Source organism: Gorilla gorilla, chromosome 6 (genome assembly GCF_029281585.2).
Source record: "Gorilla gorilla gorilla isolate KB3781 chromosome 6, NHGRI_mGorGor1-v2.1_pri, whole genome shotgun sequence".
Classification (NCBI taxonomy): domain Eukaryota; kingdom Metazoa; phylum Chordata; class Mammalia; order Primates; family Hominidae; genus Gorilla; species Gorilla gorilla.
The window spans coordinates 9,057,411-9,071,972 of record NC_073230.2 but is presented as its reverse complement, the minus strand read 5'-3'; the positions used below and the strand labels follow the sequence as shown (position 1 = coordinate 9,071,972).

At 53.5% G+C, this 14,562-nt stretch overlaps 1 long non-coding RNA gene and 1 pseudogene across 1 annotated transcript; both read right to left on the bottom strand.

Annotated features, from left to right (window-relative positions):
* Positions 1-331: 331 nt before the first annotated feature.
* On the bottom strand, positions 332-2,211 carry LOC109027680 (uncharacterized). The gene is made up of 2 exons (XR_008667156.1): positions 1,622-2,211; positions 332-1,096 (listed from the first exon to the last, which is right to left on the bottom strand). It is a non-coding gene; the product is annotated as an uncharacterized lncRNA (long non-coding RNA).
* A 3,937-nt stretch (positions 2,212-6,148) lies between these two features.
* On the bottom strand, positions 6,149-6,955 carry LOC101149409 (transcription factor A, mitochondrial-like; annotated as a pseudogene).
* Between the last annotated feature and the right edge of the window lie 7,607 nt (positions 6,956-14,562).

The following is a 14,562-nucleotide window of genomic DNA, read 5'->3' as shown; positions in this document are numbered from 1 at the left end:
CACCCCCCAGGAGTTCCCCACCTGCCACCCCTTCCCCGGGATCTGGCCACCTATGCGTGGGGCAGCCGCCTGTCACCCCAGGCCCTCCTCACCTCTCTCTGGTCCTGCAATCCTGGGCCCCTCCCCTTGGCTTCCAGAAACTCAAATCGCCCCATTCATCACCCGGAAGCTTTGAGTAGATGGAGGTCTAGCAACACAGCCTCTCAGAGAGGCCAGTGTGGGACCCTGCGGAGCACGGGCTGTGCAGTCAATCTGGGGAAATGGGCTCACCTGATGGAAAACGCTAAGCGAAGCCGCTGCCCCAACCCGCCACAAATTCCCGTGAGATGGATTAGAGACCTCAGCGCACAAAGCAAACTTTTTTATGCTTTCTGGACCGGGAAAGAGTTTGTACATAAACACCAAAAGCACAAATCACGAACAGAAAGATTGCCAAGTCCAGACAGAGCAAAATTAGAAACGTCTGCATGACAAAAGCGCACCATAAACAACGCAGCAAGACAAGCCACAGACACAGAGGGGATATCTGCAACCCGTATCACCAACAAAGGGGTCATACCTGAGACGGACGGGGAGTCCCACAGATCAAGGGGAGATGAACAGCCCCGTCGGAGCGGGCGACGTGGAAACCCTCCGGCGAGTCCCAGAAGAGGCCGGTAGCCGCTACCAAGAGGCGACCGCTGAGGTCACAACGGGGGCAACGTGGACGGAGACCTCCATGAGATGCGGCCCCCACACCACCTGCCGGGCCTGAGTGTGGCACAAGGACGTGTTGGTGAGGACCGAGAGCCTCAGTGCCTCTCCCCTTGCAGGAGCGCCAAGTGGCACGTCCCTTTGGAGGCTGCCCGGCTGTTTCTCCTGCGGTTGAGACCACACCTGCTCCATGCCCGGCGGTTCCACCCTAGCGTGTGTCCTGGGGCAGGTGCAGCATCGCTGGGGATAACGGAAAGCTAGAAACAGCATCCACACGCCTTTTCAGGGAAACGAATGAATCACCTGTGGTGCCTGGTGGGGGACGCCGCCGCGCAGTTCACACCAACAGATTCCAGATGAACCACACCTGCGTCTATCAACGCGGATTAACCTCAGAAGGGTACTGTGGGGTGAGAAGAGCAAGTTGCTGAATGTCACGGACAGCAAAATACCATTTATACAAAGTTTAAAAATACGAATTTCACGGCCGGGTGAGGTGGCTCACGCCTGTGACCCCCAGCATTTTGGAAGGCCAAGGCAAGTGGATCACCTGAGGTCAGGAGTTTTGAGACCAGCCTGGTCAACACGGTGAAACCCCATCTCTACTAAAAATACAAAAAATTAGCTGGGTGTAGTTGCAGGCACCTGTAATCCCAGCTACCGGGAGGCTGAGGCAGGAGAATCCCTTGAACCCGGGAGGCGGAGCTTGCGGTGAGCCGACGTTGCGCCACTGCACTCCAGCCTGGGCAACAAGAGCAAAACTCCATTTCAAAAAATAAAAAAGTTAAAAATAAATAAAAGGAGCCCCTGAGGGCTCCCTCACCCCTTTCCCACAAGAGGGCATGGCGGGAAGGGGCCGCCTGTGACCCAGGAAGCCTTCGGCAGACACGGAGCCTGCCGGGGCCTGGATCTTGTGTCTGCCTCGAACCTGTTTTTCCGGGGTCTTCGCTGCCTGCGGCCGCCCCGTCGGAGGCTCCAGGGTGCAGTTCACCTGCTTGCTTCATCACGGCCTCCTGAGCCCTGAGGCCCGGGCGGGGGCGGGAGAGCAAGTCCAGGGTCACAGGCCTGGAGGGGTGCTCCGCGTGAGATGCGTCCCTCCTCCGAGGCATTTCAGATGAGGGGGTCCCCCCGAGAGCGATGGGGACTTGGGGTCCCTGGGAGGAGTTAGCAGCAAAGCAACCGCCACGGTGGGGACCCTGCAGGTGGCCAGGGAGGGCTGGATGCGGGCTCCTCTCCCACCAGCCCATCACCCTGCCCCCAGCACAGGACGGGCTCGCGTGGGGGGCTGACGGGAGCAGAGGGGCCCGTCAGGCCCACCCCTCACTCCCCGGTCCAGGCCTGGGGGCAAGAGCAACGGCGGGCATTGGATAAGGACGTTTGACACGGAGCCGGACCCCGCCACAGAGAGTGACCCGGAGGCCCCGGGCCCCGCTCGGGCGGGTGAGGGTTTCTGCACCACGCCAGCTTCCGGGGGAAGCGGAAACTGTTCACACTCATGGCTCCACCCAGGTGGGGCCCTTCAGTAACTCGGTTCTGCTAACGTGGTGCCGGCTTCACACACGGGCTCCCCCGCCGCTCAGACGGTTCCAGCCGTCCCCCTCCCCTCCTCGCGTTCTGATCAACGCACTTGGGGCTGGAGCACCCTCGCGCCACCCACACTCACACCTACATGTACACACACCCTACACACACACACCCCCCTACACACACCCCTACACACACCTACACACACCCCTATACACACACATACACCTACACACACCCCTATACACACACATACACCTACACACACCCCTATACACACACACACCTACACACACACCCCTACATACACACACACCTACACACATACCCCTACACACCTACACACACCCCTACATACACACTCACACCTACACCCCCACATACACACACCTACACACATACACCACACACCCCTACACACACCCATGCACACCTACATGTACACACACCCCTACACACATACACCTACACACACCCCTACATAACACACACCCCTACATACACACACACACACACCTACACCCCCTACATACACACACAACCCTACACACACCTACACACATACACCTACACACACCTACACACACCCATGCACACCTACATGTACACACACCCCTACACACATACACCTACACACGCACACACCTACACACATACACCCCTACATACACACACCCCTACACACACACCCCTACACACACCCCTACATACACACCCCCTACATACACACACACCTACACACACACCCCTACACACATACCCCCTACATACACACACACCCCTACACAGGCACACACACCTGCAGAGGCACACACACCCCTACATACACACACCTATATACACCTACACACACACACCCCCTACACACACATCTACACAGGCACACACATGCACCCTACATACACACACACCCCTACATACACACACACCTACATACACACCTACACAGACATATACACACACCCCTACACACACACATCTACACAAGCGCACACACACCCCCCTACATACACACATCCCTACATACAAACATACACCCCTACACAGACACACTCCTACACACTGGTCTCCCAGCCTGGGCCTCTCCCCGTGGAGTGCCCCCTCCACCCTGCAGCCGAGGAGCCCCCAGCCCTGTGTCGGAACAAGGCTTCAAAGCCCCCACTGACCCCACCACCCATAAGATCTAAAGCGAAATTCCTCGGTGGGTCAGTTTGCTTGGGCCGCCATAACAAACTCTCACAGACCAGGCGGCTGAAACAACAGACGTTTATTTCCCACGATCCTGGAGGCTGGTGTGGGTGGGGCTGGATCCCCTGAGGCCTCCTCCTCAGCTTCCAGACAGCATCTTCTCCCCGTGTCCTCACGTGATTGTCCTTCCGTGAGCATCTGTGTCCTAATCTCCTCTTCTTAGAAGGACTCCAGTCAGATTGGATCAGAGCCCACCCTAGTGACCTCATTTTCCCTCCATTATCTCTTTAAAGACCCTGTCTCTGGCCAGACACCGTGGCTCGTGCCTGTAATCCCAGCACTTTGGGAGACTGAGGCAGGAGGATTGCTTGAGGGCAGGAGTTCAAAACCAGCCTGGGCAACATAGTAAGACCCCATCTCTACAAAAGAACTTTTAAAAATTAGCCAGGCATGGTGGTGCATGCCTGTGGTCCCAGCTACTTAGGAGGCTGAGGCAGGAGCATTGCTTGAGCCCAGGAGGTGGAGGCTACAGTGAGTCCTGATAGGGCCATTGCACTCCAGCCTGGGTGACAGGGTGAGACCCTGTCTCCAAAAAATAAAATAAAATAAAATAAAAATAAAAATAAAAAGATTCTGTCTCCAAATACAGCCATATTCTGAGGTCCTGAGGGTGAGAACTTTGGCATATGAATTTGAGGGAGACACAATTTACCCCACGACGCAGGGCATGAGATTGAAAGGCCTTCGCAATCCAGGCACCATCTTCCTTCCCAAAGCCAGATCCCGGGGGCCATGTGGGGTGTCCTGAAAGCGGGAAAGTTTGCCATGGTGGCCCCCAGTGGAGGTCCTCGCATCCTTGTCTCTGGAGGTCAGAAATTCTTAAAGTAAACGTGGGCTGCCCTCCCTGCCCTGGGCCTCTTGTCCACTTGAAGGCACACACAGGAGTGGGCTTGGTCCAGGCTGGGGGAGGAGGAAGGTGCCCTGGACCAGGAACCCAAACACCAAGGGAGCAGCAATGGGGAAGGGTTCCGTCCTGGCCCCACACGCTGGCAGACCATGCTGGTGCTCCACACATCATCACTGTCACAGCAACTCTGCAGGGCAGGAGGTGTGACCCCAGTTCACAGATGAGGAAACAGAGGCTCCTCAAGGACGCAGGGCTCACCCGAGGTCACACTCAGGAGGGAGGAGCTGCATGTGGGCCCGCAGGTTCGAGTGCCTGTTATGCAGTCACAGACCAATGCGCGGAGGCAGCAGGGTTTGCAGCAGAGAAAGAGTTTCAGGATCGCTGGGAGCCAAGCAGGGAGATGGGAGGAGACCCTCAAATCCATCTCCCCAAGGAGTTCTGAACTGGGGTGTTTTGGGTTTTTTTTTTGGTTGTGTTCCAATAAACTTTATTTATGAACACTAAATATTCATGTTAATTTTCATGTATCATAAAAGTCTTTAAAAACAAAGCATTTAAAATTATAAACACAATTCCTAGCTCACAGGACACAGAAAGCAGGCAGCAGGTTGGATTTGGTCCACAGGCCATAGTTGGCTGTCTCTTATACAGGCTTTAATATGTTATGCAAAGTGTTTCAAATTCCAGAGACTTTGGATACTTCTCTATTTTTTAGATTTCTCATTTTAAAATATATACAATGCAAGTTTTCTTTCTGGATCAATATACTCGCATGAGAGAAAATAATTCAGAAAAAAATAGATTTCCTTACTTAAAAAAAGAGAAAGGCACCAGGCATGGTGGCTCATGCCTATAATCCCAGCACTTTGGGAGGCCAAGGCAGGAGGATCACGAGGTCAGGAGTTTGAGACCAGCCTGGCCAATATGGTGAAACCCCGTCTCTACTAAAAAATACAAAAATTAGCCAGGCACAGTGGTGCACGCCTTAGTCCCAGCTACCCGGCAGGCTGAGGCAGGAGAATGGCTGGAACCTGGGAGGCGGAGGTTGCATTGAGCCCAGATCACACCACTGCACTCCAGCCTGGGCGACAGGGCGAGACTCTGTCTCCAGAAAAAAAAAAAAAAAGGGTAGGGGGAAAGCTGTAAAACAAATGTTTCATCTTAAAATATATAATTAGGCAATGTAAAGTTAAAGATTAAAATGTTTATCCTATGCGACATAAAATAATATGCATAGATCTGGTACATAATTTATTAGTTTTTACTTTAGAAAAAAAGACAGTGAGAAAAAGGTTTATGAATTTCTCAGTCCCTTTTATAAAAAGTTGCAATTAAAACCAGCCATCACTTACGTGTATAACCATCAACTCTGAATATAATATTAATTATACCTAGGAACTGGAATTTACCTAGAGAAGTTCTGGCTGCTTTTTGAAAAATGCACAATTATATCACAGAACACTGTGGCTTCTACAATTTGTAACAATTTTGAAAAGGAAACTCCTGCTTCCATAATATAAGGAAACAAGAATACTCTTTCCATAGTCATCATCCTGTGTAAAAAAAAACCTCACAGTCTGATTTACCTTTATCAAAGGTAAAATGATTCACATTTGCATGGATTACTCTGATCCTCAGTAGTTCCTAAACACAAAATACATTTTGCATAAACCTTTATCTGGGTTTTCCAAAGCAAGTATTACACTGGCAGAAGTCCATGAGCTGAAGAAAAACAAATTGAATATAAAAGGTTTACCGACTTTATCCTTTCTAATTTTACGATAGCTTCAGGCGTTGAGACCCAGCTGGTTTCTTGTGCCTATCCATTGTGAACTTCTAACACTTCTCAGTGCCATCTTTTGGTGGTTGCTTTATTTTGCGACGTAGAAGATCCTTTCATCCAACTTCAATCATTTGTTCTTCCCAAGACTTCATTTCATTATAATAATGAATGTTATCATCTTTAGCAAGTTGAATATATACTTTCTTTTGAGAACCAGACGGATTTTTCCAGTTTTCATTTACAGTCTTCAGCTTTGCCTGCGGTGAACCATCCTTAGCTTCTTGGAAGCTTTCAGCTACATAAATGTTATAAGCTGAACGAGATCATTTTGGTTTTCCAAGCAGTGTTAACTCTCTTTTTTATTAAAGCTTTCCTTTTTAAATGTTCCTGCATGATTTCTTTTTCCAAAGACATAATCTGACTTGGAGTTAGCTGTTCTTGAATTCTGCTTATCTCTTCTTTGTATGCCTGCCAGTCCACCCTATAAGCATCTTCATATATTTTTTTTTCTCTGAATTGGGAAGTTCCGTCCAATGCTCAGCGATTTCTTCTAATTAGTTCTGTATTTTTTGCATCTGGGTTCTGAGCTTTAAATATGGGTAGTTGTTCTTTAGAAAATCAAAGGTAAGAAGTTACAGGTTTCTTTGGATAACTTGCCAAGACAGGCGAAAACCATCTCCATAAATACATAAAACTGAAGGGGAAGCGCGGTCGACTTCCACAGCTGGTACACAGCTCCGCCAGGACCTTCCCAGGGCCCTCAGCACGCCCCACGTGCTTCGCACCAGCAGACCAGGCAGTGACCAGGAACCAGTCTCGGAGAGCCTCCTGGCACGACAGAACCACCCCAGCAATGGCATCTCGAACCTGCCTGCGACCCTCCGGAGTTTGGTATCATGCCTGCCACTCGCGAGGCACTATGTCACTCAGGCTGGAGTGCAGTGGCGCGATCTCGGCTCACTGCAACCTCCACCTCCCAGACTCAAGCGATTCTCCTGCCTCAGCCTCCCGAGTAGCTGGGATTTCAGGCGCGTGCCACCATGCCAGGCTAATTTTTGTATTTTTAGTAGAGACGGGGTTTCGCCATGTTGGCCAGGCTGGTCTCGAACTCCTGACCTCAGGTGATCCACCCACCTCGGCCTCCCAACGTGCTGGGATTATAGGCGTGAGCCACCGCGCCTGGCCCTGAACTGGGGTTTTTAAGGGGATCATGGAGAGTGAGGGGCTGGGTAACTGGGGTCATTGATGGGTTGGGGTGAGAGGAGTGTAGAAACGGCATTCTTTCATGAGTCAGTTCCTTGTGGGGTCCTTCAGGTCAGCTGGCATCAGTTGTTTCATTGGTGGGCAGACCTTGAAGGAATATCTCAAAGCGAAAACATTTGGTGATGTTCAAGTTGTTATCTGTAGAGTAGTTAAAGGGAGCTATAATCTAGATTCTACATGATTCTAGGACAATAGGCACCCAACAGCTATGAGGAAGTGGATCCGAGAGCAAACGGACCCAGTGATGGACGCTGAATTTGCCACAAGCATGGTGTATTTTCATTTCTCCCCCTCTTCTTCCCTGATTTATTTTATTTTATTATTATTATTATTATTATTATTATTATTATTTTGAGACAGAGTTTCACTCTTGTTGCCCACGCTGGAGTGCAATGGCGCTATCTCGGCTCACTGCAACCTCCACCTCCCAGGTTCAAACAATTCTCCTGCCTGGGCCTCCCTAGCAGCGGGGATTACAGGCACCCACCACCATGCACAGCTAATTTTGCATTTTTAGTAGAGATGGGGTTTCACCATGTTGGACAGGCTGGTCTTGGACTCCTGACCTCAAGTGATCCACTCACTTTGGCCTCCCTAAGTGCTGGGATTACAGGCGTGAGCCACCGTGCCCGGCCTCTGATTAACTGTATAAAGTTTATAGGGATGGCCAAGCACAGTGGCTCACACCTATAATCCCAGCACTTTGGGAGGCCAAGGAAGGAGGATCACTTGAGCCCAGGAGTTCAAGACCAGCCCGGGCAACTGTGAGACCCCATCTCTATAAAAAAAAAAAAAAAAATAGCAGGGTGTGGTGGTATGCACCTGTGGTCCCAGCTGCTCAGGAGGCTGAGGCAGGAGGATCACTTCAGCCCAGGAGGTTGAGGCTGCAGTGATCTACAAGCACGCCACTGCACTCCACATTGGAGTGTGTGTGTGACAAGCAAGACCCTGTCACACACACACACAAAGTTTATAGAGACGGCTTCAAATGTATCATGCACCAACAGCCACATGGGCCAACCTTTCTTTCTTTCTTTTTTTTTTTTTTTGGAGACAGAGTTTTGCTGCTCTGTGGCCCAGGCTGGAGTGCAGTGGCCTGATCTCAGCTCACTGCAACATCCGCCTCCCAAATTCAAGCAATTCTCGTGCCTCAGCCTCCCGAGTAGCTGGGACTACAGGCATGTGTCACCAAGCCCGGCTAATGTGTTGTATTTTAGTAGAGATGGGGTTTCACCACGTAGCCCAGGCTGGTGTTGAACTCCTGAGCTCAGGCAATCCACCGCCTTGGCCTCCCAAAGTTCTGGGATTACAGGTGTGAGCCACCGCACCCAGCCCACACTGGCTACCTTTCTGATACACACTAAACCTGTTCCTGCTCCAGGGCCTTTGCACTCTCTGTTCCCTCTGCCCGGAGCGCTCTTCCTCCACAACTACCTGTGGCCTCACTGACTGTCCTAGCTAATATCACCCCTCAAGCACCCCGCTCATAATCTTTTCTTTTTTCTTTTTCGAGACGGAGTCTTGCTCTGTTGCTCAGGGTGGAGTGCAGGTGCGCCATCTCGGCTCACTGCAACCTCCGCCTCCCGGATTCAAGAGATTCTCCTGCCTCATCCTCCTGAGTAGCTGGGATTACAGGCACATGCCACCATGCCCGGCTAATTTTTGTATTCTTAGTAGAGATGGGGTTTCACCATGTTGGCCAGACTGGTCTTGAACTCTTGACCTCGTGATCCACCCGCCTCAGCCTCCCAAAGTGCTGGGATTACAGGCGTGCCTGCTCGTCATCTTTAGAGCACCTATGGCTATCTGAATTATCTTTATTACTGGTTCCCTTGTTTATGGTCTGCCTCTCCCAGATAGATACAGAACAATGTCTGACACACAGCCGAGTCTTAGTGAACATGAGATGAATGAATAAACCCCAGCCACGCAGTTCTAATGGAAGCTGCCGTATGGACTCAGGGTGAGCAACTGACCAAGCCAGGCCATGCACAGTCCTTCCGTGGGGTTTTCCCAGCTGAGGCTAAAGAAAGATGCGCAGATCCCTCCAGGTGGCAGATGGCATGGCATGTGGCTCTGGAGCTCTCTGTCCCCCAGTAACCCCATCCCCACCCCCCAGGAGGAAGAGGCTGCCCGGCCAGAGGTAGATGTGCTGAGAGCAGCAGGGATGAGGCTGGAGACGTCCTGGGATCTCTGAGCCTTCCTTCTGTTGCAAAACCACAGAGTTCTGACTTCTAGGAAATTCCTTTCTTGCCTCAGCAAATTTGAGCCAGGTCTCTGTGACTCATTAGTAAAGGACCCTGATGGGCACAGATGGAACAAGGGGCCAAGGGAAGGGTGGGGCCTCTTTGTTATAAACGAGGTGCAGCTGGGCGTTGTGGCTCACGCCTATAATCCCAGCACTTTGGGAGGCCGAGGTAGGCGGATCGCTTGAGGTCAGGAGTTCAAGACCAGCCTGGCCAACACGGCAAAACCCCACCTCTGCTAAAAATACAAAAATTAGCCAGGCATGGTGGCGGATGCCAATAATCCCAGCTACTTGGGATACTCGGGAGGCTGAGGCAGGAGAATCGCTTGAACCCAGGAGGCGGAGGTTGCAGTGAGCCGAGATCACACCACTGCTCTCCAGCCTGGCCATAGAGCAAGACTCGGTCTCAAAATTTAAAAAAAGGCACAAGTGAAATGGTCACTCGGCTGAGACAACAGAGATGGGAGTCAGATCTGCTTTAGGGTTGGATTAGACCAAGCTCTATGGGTCTCTTCCAGCCCCTGTGTATCCCAGGGGCTCCCCCACCTCTGTGGGCCTCTGTTTCTCCCATTATAAAATGATGGGGTAGACGAGATGGCCCCTGAGCCAAGTCTGGTCGAAATATGGCATCCGAACTGACTCCCAGTAGATTTCTGACCAGTCTAGCCCATCACCCCACTGGAGGAGGGAGACACAGGCTGAGGACCACTGACCAGTCAGCCAGGAGACCGAGGCCCTGGGCACTGCTGGGCTGGTTCATTCCAGCGCCCTGCCTGGCAAAACCCCGCTACGGCTCATCAACACGCAGCAACTCCCCCTGCCCCCAGCTCGGCAGCTCCAGTGTGGACAATCGGCAGAGCTGCTCAGGTGGATCTAAGACTCCCCTAATGAGATTCTTGACGATTTGGAAACTAACGATATGCTCAACTCATCTTTAATTGGCACGGTGCTGCTGGAGATGTCAGCGCGGGCGAGACGCGGGGCGGCTTTGACTCAAGCCATCATTATCACTCCTTGGTGGCACCTGGTCCTCGCCCACCCTCAGAGCCATTGCCCCCGCTGCCCCGCTGCCCCCACCCCCCAGGCTACGGTCTGCCAGCTGGGCCCTCAGTGGCTCCTTCTGTCTGGCCTGCAGGGGGCCCCAGGCCTGTCCCCATGCAGATACCCCGCCCTGGGAGGCCGGTCGCATTCTTGGGCGCTGAGAGGTCCCTCCCTCCCTCATCATCGGCGTTTCCCTCACTGGGTGGGCCTCAGCCCTATGGAGGGGTCTCATGAATGGTGCAGGAAGCAGGAGGGGGGCGCTGACCGGTGCATGGGAACCTGCTTTCCTGGAGACCCATCTTAGCTCTTTCCATCCTCAGCTCCTGACCCCTTTCTCAGCCTCATTTTCCCCACGTGCAAAATGCAGATAACATTAGCCCTTCCCCCGGGGGCTCACGAGTGGGCAGCCCGCACTGTGTGGTCAGACTCATGGGAAGACGAAAGGGTGCGGGAGAGGTCTGATGCCCGCTGCTTGCCTCCTCCGGGGGTGTCCAGGCTGGGCACAGCAAGCTCTGTACGACCAGCCAGGGCAACCTGAGTCCAGTGACGGCCCAGTGCGTGGGGTCCACAAGGGAGACCCAGTGCCAGGCCGGCGTGGTGGGAAGAGGAGCTGCAAGTCATGCTGGGAGCCGGGGAAGGCAGACAGTGCCAGGCTGCAGACTCAGCCAAGGTCCAGCCAAGCCTGCTGCGCTGTGGCACCTGAGACACAGGTGCCCACTTTCTCCCCCTTGAAGCTCTCTTCCCGGAGCTCACCAGCCCCCCGCTTCTCCTCCTGCCTCCTTGACTTCTCTGTCTCAGCCCCGATTGAGCCAGCCCGCAGCTGTGGGGCTCCTAGAGGTTCACTTTGAGGCTCTCTTGCCCTCTCACTCACTCCCCCTCCCTAGGGGAGCTCACCTGTGACCTTACCTCGAATAACCACCCCCATGGATGGTCCCTAAATGTCTCTCTTTGGAGGCCAGCACCCCCAGACGCCCTGCAGGAACCGCTCCCCTTACTCAGTCTCCTACCACAGCGAATGACACCAACTGTCTAACCAGCTGATCAAAGCAGAACCCTGGAAATCATTTCTTTTTTTTCTTTTTTTCCTTTTTTTTTTTTTTTTGTTTTGAGATGGAGTCTCTCTGTGTTGCCCTGCCTGGAGTGCAGTGGCACAATCTCAGCTCACTGCAACCTCAAGCAATTCTCCTGCCTCAACCTCCAGAACAGCTGGGATTACAAGTGCATGCCACCACACCCGGCTAATTTTTGTATTTTTAGTAGAGACAGGATTTCACCATGTTGGTCAGGCTGGTCTCGAACTCCTGACCTCAGGTGATCCGCCCGTCTCGGCCTCTCAAAGTGTTGGGATTACAGGCGTGAGCCACCGCGCCTGGCCCTGGAAAGCATTTCTTGATCCCACTTCTTTCTACATCTGGTCAATCACCAAATCCTGTCTATTTGACCTTCTATATGTCTCTGGAAGTTCTTCACCAAGCTCTCTCCCCACTGCCCCTGATGCAGGCCCAAGCCTATCCCCGATGCACTGCCTGGACCAGTGGCTGCACAAAGCACGCCAGCCCATCACCTGCCCCAGCATCCCTGGCTCACTGTGGCCAGAGCCGAGCTGCCAGTCATGGAGCCGACCCCTCCCCAGCACCAGACCAGCTGACCCCCGGGCCATGCCGAGCAGCTCGGGCACATGACTCGGTCTTTCCTGGAACTTCTCTCCCAGACAGAATGATTGCTGTCACCCTTTGGGTCGCAATGCTGGGAGGATGGGCGTTTAGAACATCTGGTGGCCACTGTCCCCAGCAGCAAGGAGGAAATCCATCCCCAGAAAGAGAGGGACCCAGAGAGGAGATCTCAGTGGTACCCTTGACCAGGCACACCTGAAGGCCTGCGTTTCCCAGTTCTGTGAGCCGCTAAATTCCCTGCTATTTACTTCATCTTATTGGAGTTGGGCTCTTTCCGCTCATCTACAAGCCCTGAGGAACATGCTCTAAACACCAGCCTCCCCGCTGCAGGAATTAACCCCTTCAATCCAGCCCCTGAATTGGGTGGTCACTGAGATAGTCTAAAGGCCAAGTCTGCCCTCTGGCCCTGCCTGTAATCCCCCTCTCCAAGGCTCCCCAGTGCCCACAAGGTGAGATCCAGATCCCTTGGCGTGACTTCCAAGCCCCATCTGTCTCCAGCTCTCCAGTCGCATTGGTGCCCACTGTCCGCCTCAAGCTGAACACAGGTTCCTGTTGGACGGAAAGACCTGCAGCTCCCCAGGGGTGCTGGCCTTTGAACATGCTGCTCCATCAGCCGGGAACATTTCCACCACATCACACCTGCGAGGCCCAGCTCCCTCCTGGCCACTCCTGTCCAGCCTGCCCTGGGCCCCCAGGATGGGGAGATTATGAGGACTCCCATGCACCCCCAGAGACCCCTGGATCCCCCGTGGGAGGACTCTGCACCCCCAGAGCCCTCTGGATCCCCCGTGGGAGGACTCTGCACCCCCAGAGCCCCCTGGATCCCCCGTGGGAGGACTCTGCACCTCTGGAGCCCCGGGGATCCCCCATGGGAGGACTCTGCACCCCCGGGGCCCCCAGGATCCCCCGTGGGAGGACTCTGCACCCCCGGAGCCCCCGGGATCGCCTGTGGGAGGACTCTGCACCCCCAGAGCCACACGGATCACCTGTGGGAGGACTCATCGCTGCAGGATAAATGCATGCTGACTTCTCGATCTCTCCCCTGGGCTACACCTCTTGGGGGCAGGAATCGCCTTCATCGCGGCACCCTCCACTCCTCGCTCACACAGGGGCTCACAGAAAGTTGCTGAACGGTTGGAAGAATTCGGGGCTCCAGAATTCAGCAGCTCCAGGTCCAAGCCTTGGTTCTGCCACTTCCTGGCTCTGCGGCCTTGAGCAAATCGTTGAGCTCCTCCAGGCCCCGCCCAGCCCCAGTCCAAACCCTGCCCAACCCCTGCCCAGCCCAACCCTTGCCCAGCCCCAGCCCAGCCTCAGTCCTAGCTCAACCCTAACACAGCCCCAGCCTCAGCCCAGCCCCAGCCCAGCTCAGCCCCTGGCCAGCACCACCAGCGGCCACACAAGGCCAAGAGCCCCCCGCCCCCACACAGTTGCCTGGAGTCCCTGAGACAGGATGTCTCAGCGGAAGCTATGAGGTGCTTTGAGCTCCCCAGGTGCAACTGGAGGCCTTGTTATCATGATTAAGATTTAATTTCTCATCAGGGGTGACCACCCAGCTGTCTCTATGCCACCATTGTTCCAAATTTCCTCCTTTTCTATTTCTGATTCCTTCTCCTTTGTGAGATTGCGCTGACTTTGCCCTTAATAAATCTCATTTTATTCTTCTAATTTACTCAGACGAAGTTGGATAGTTTTAATATCATCTGAATTATTAGCCGTTCTGTCGGTTTAATGTTAACTGCAAATTTTGGTCAATGGATTTGCCATTCTGTCCTCCGGATCAGAAATCAACATGCTTGATGGGGGCAGCCCCAGCCAGGGGCCCGGGAGCCCATTCCAGTTCCAGCTGCAAGGGGCTGAACACCACCATTTACGATGCCTGTCACCCACGTTACCTGTGGCAGGGAGCAAACAACAGTGTATATGTGCGTATGTGCGTGTGTGTGTGTGTGTGACCGGGGGGGAGAGAGACACACAGAAGAAAGAAAGAGAAAGAAGAAAGAGAAACGAGAGAAAGAGAGGAGAGAGAGAAAGGAGAGGGGAGAGAGAAGAGAGAGGAAAGAGAGAGCGGGGAGAGAGAGGAAAGACGGGGTGGGGGAGAGAGAAGAGAGAGGAAAGAGAGAGCGGGGAGAGAGAGGAGAGACGGGGTGGGGGAGAGAGAAGAGAGAGGAAAGAGAGAGCGGGGAGAGAGAGGAAAGACGGGGTGGGGGAGAGAGAAGAGAGAGGAAAGAGAGAGCGGGGAGAG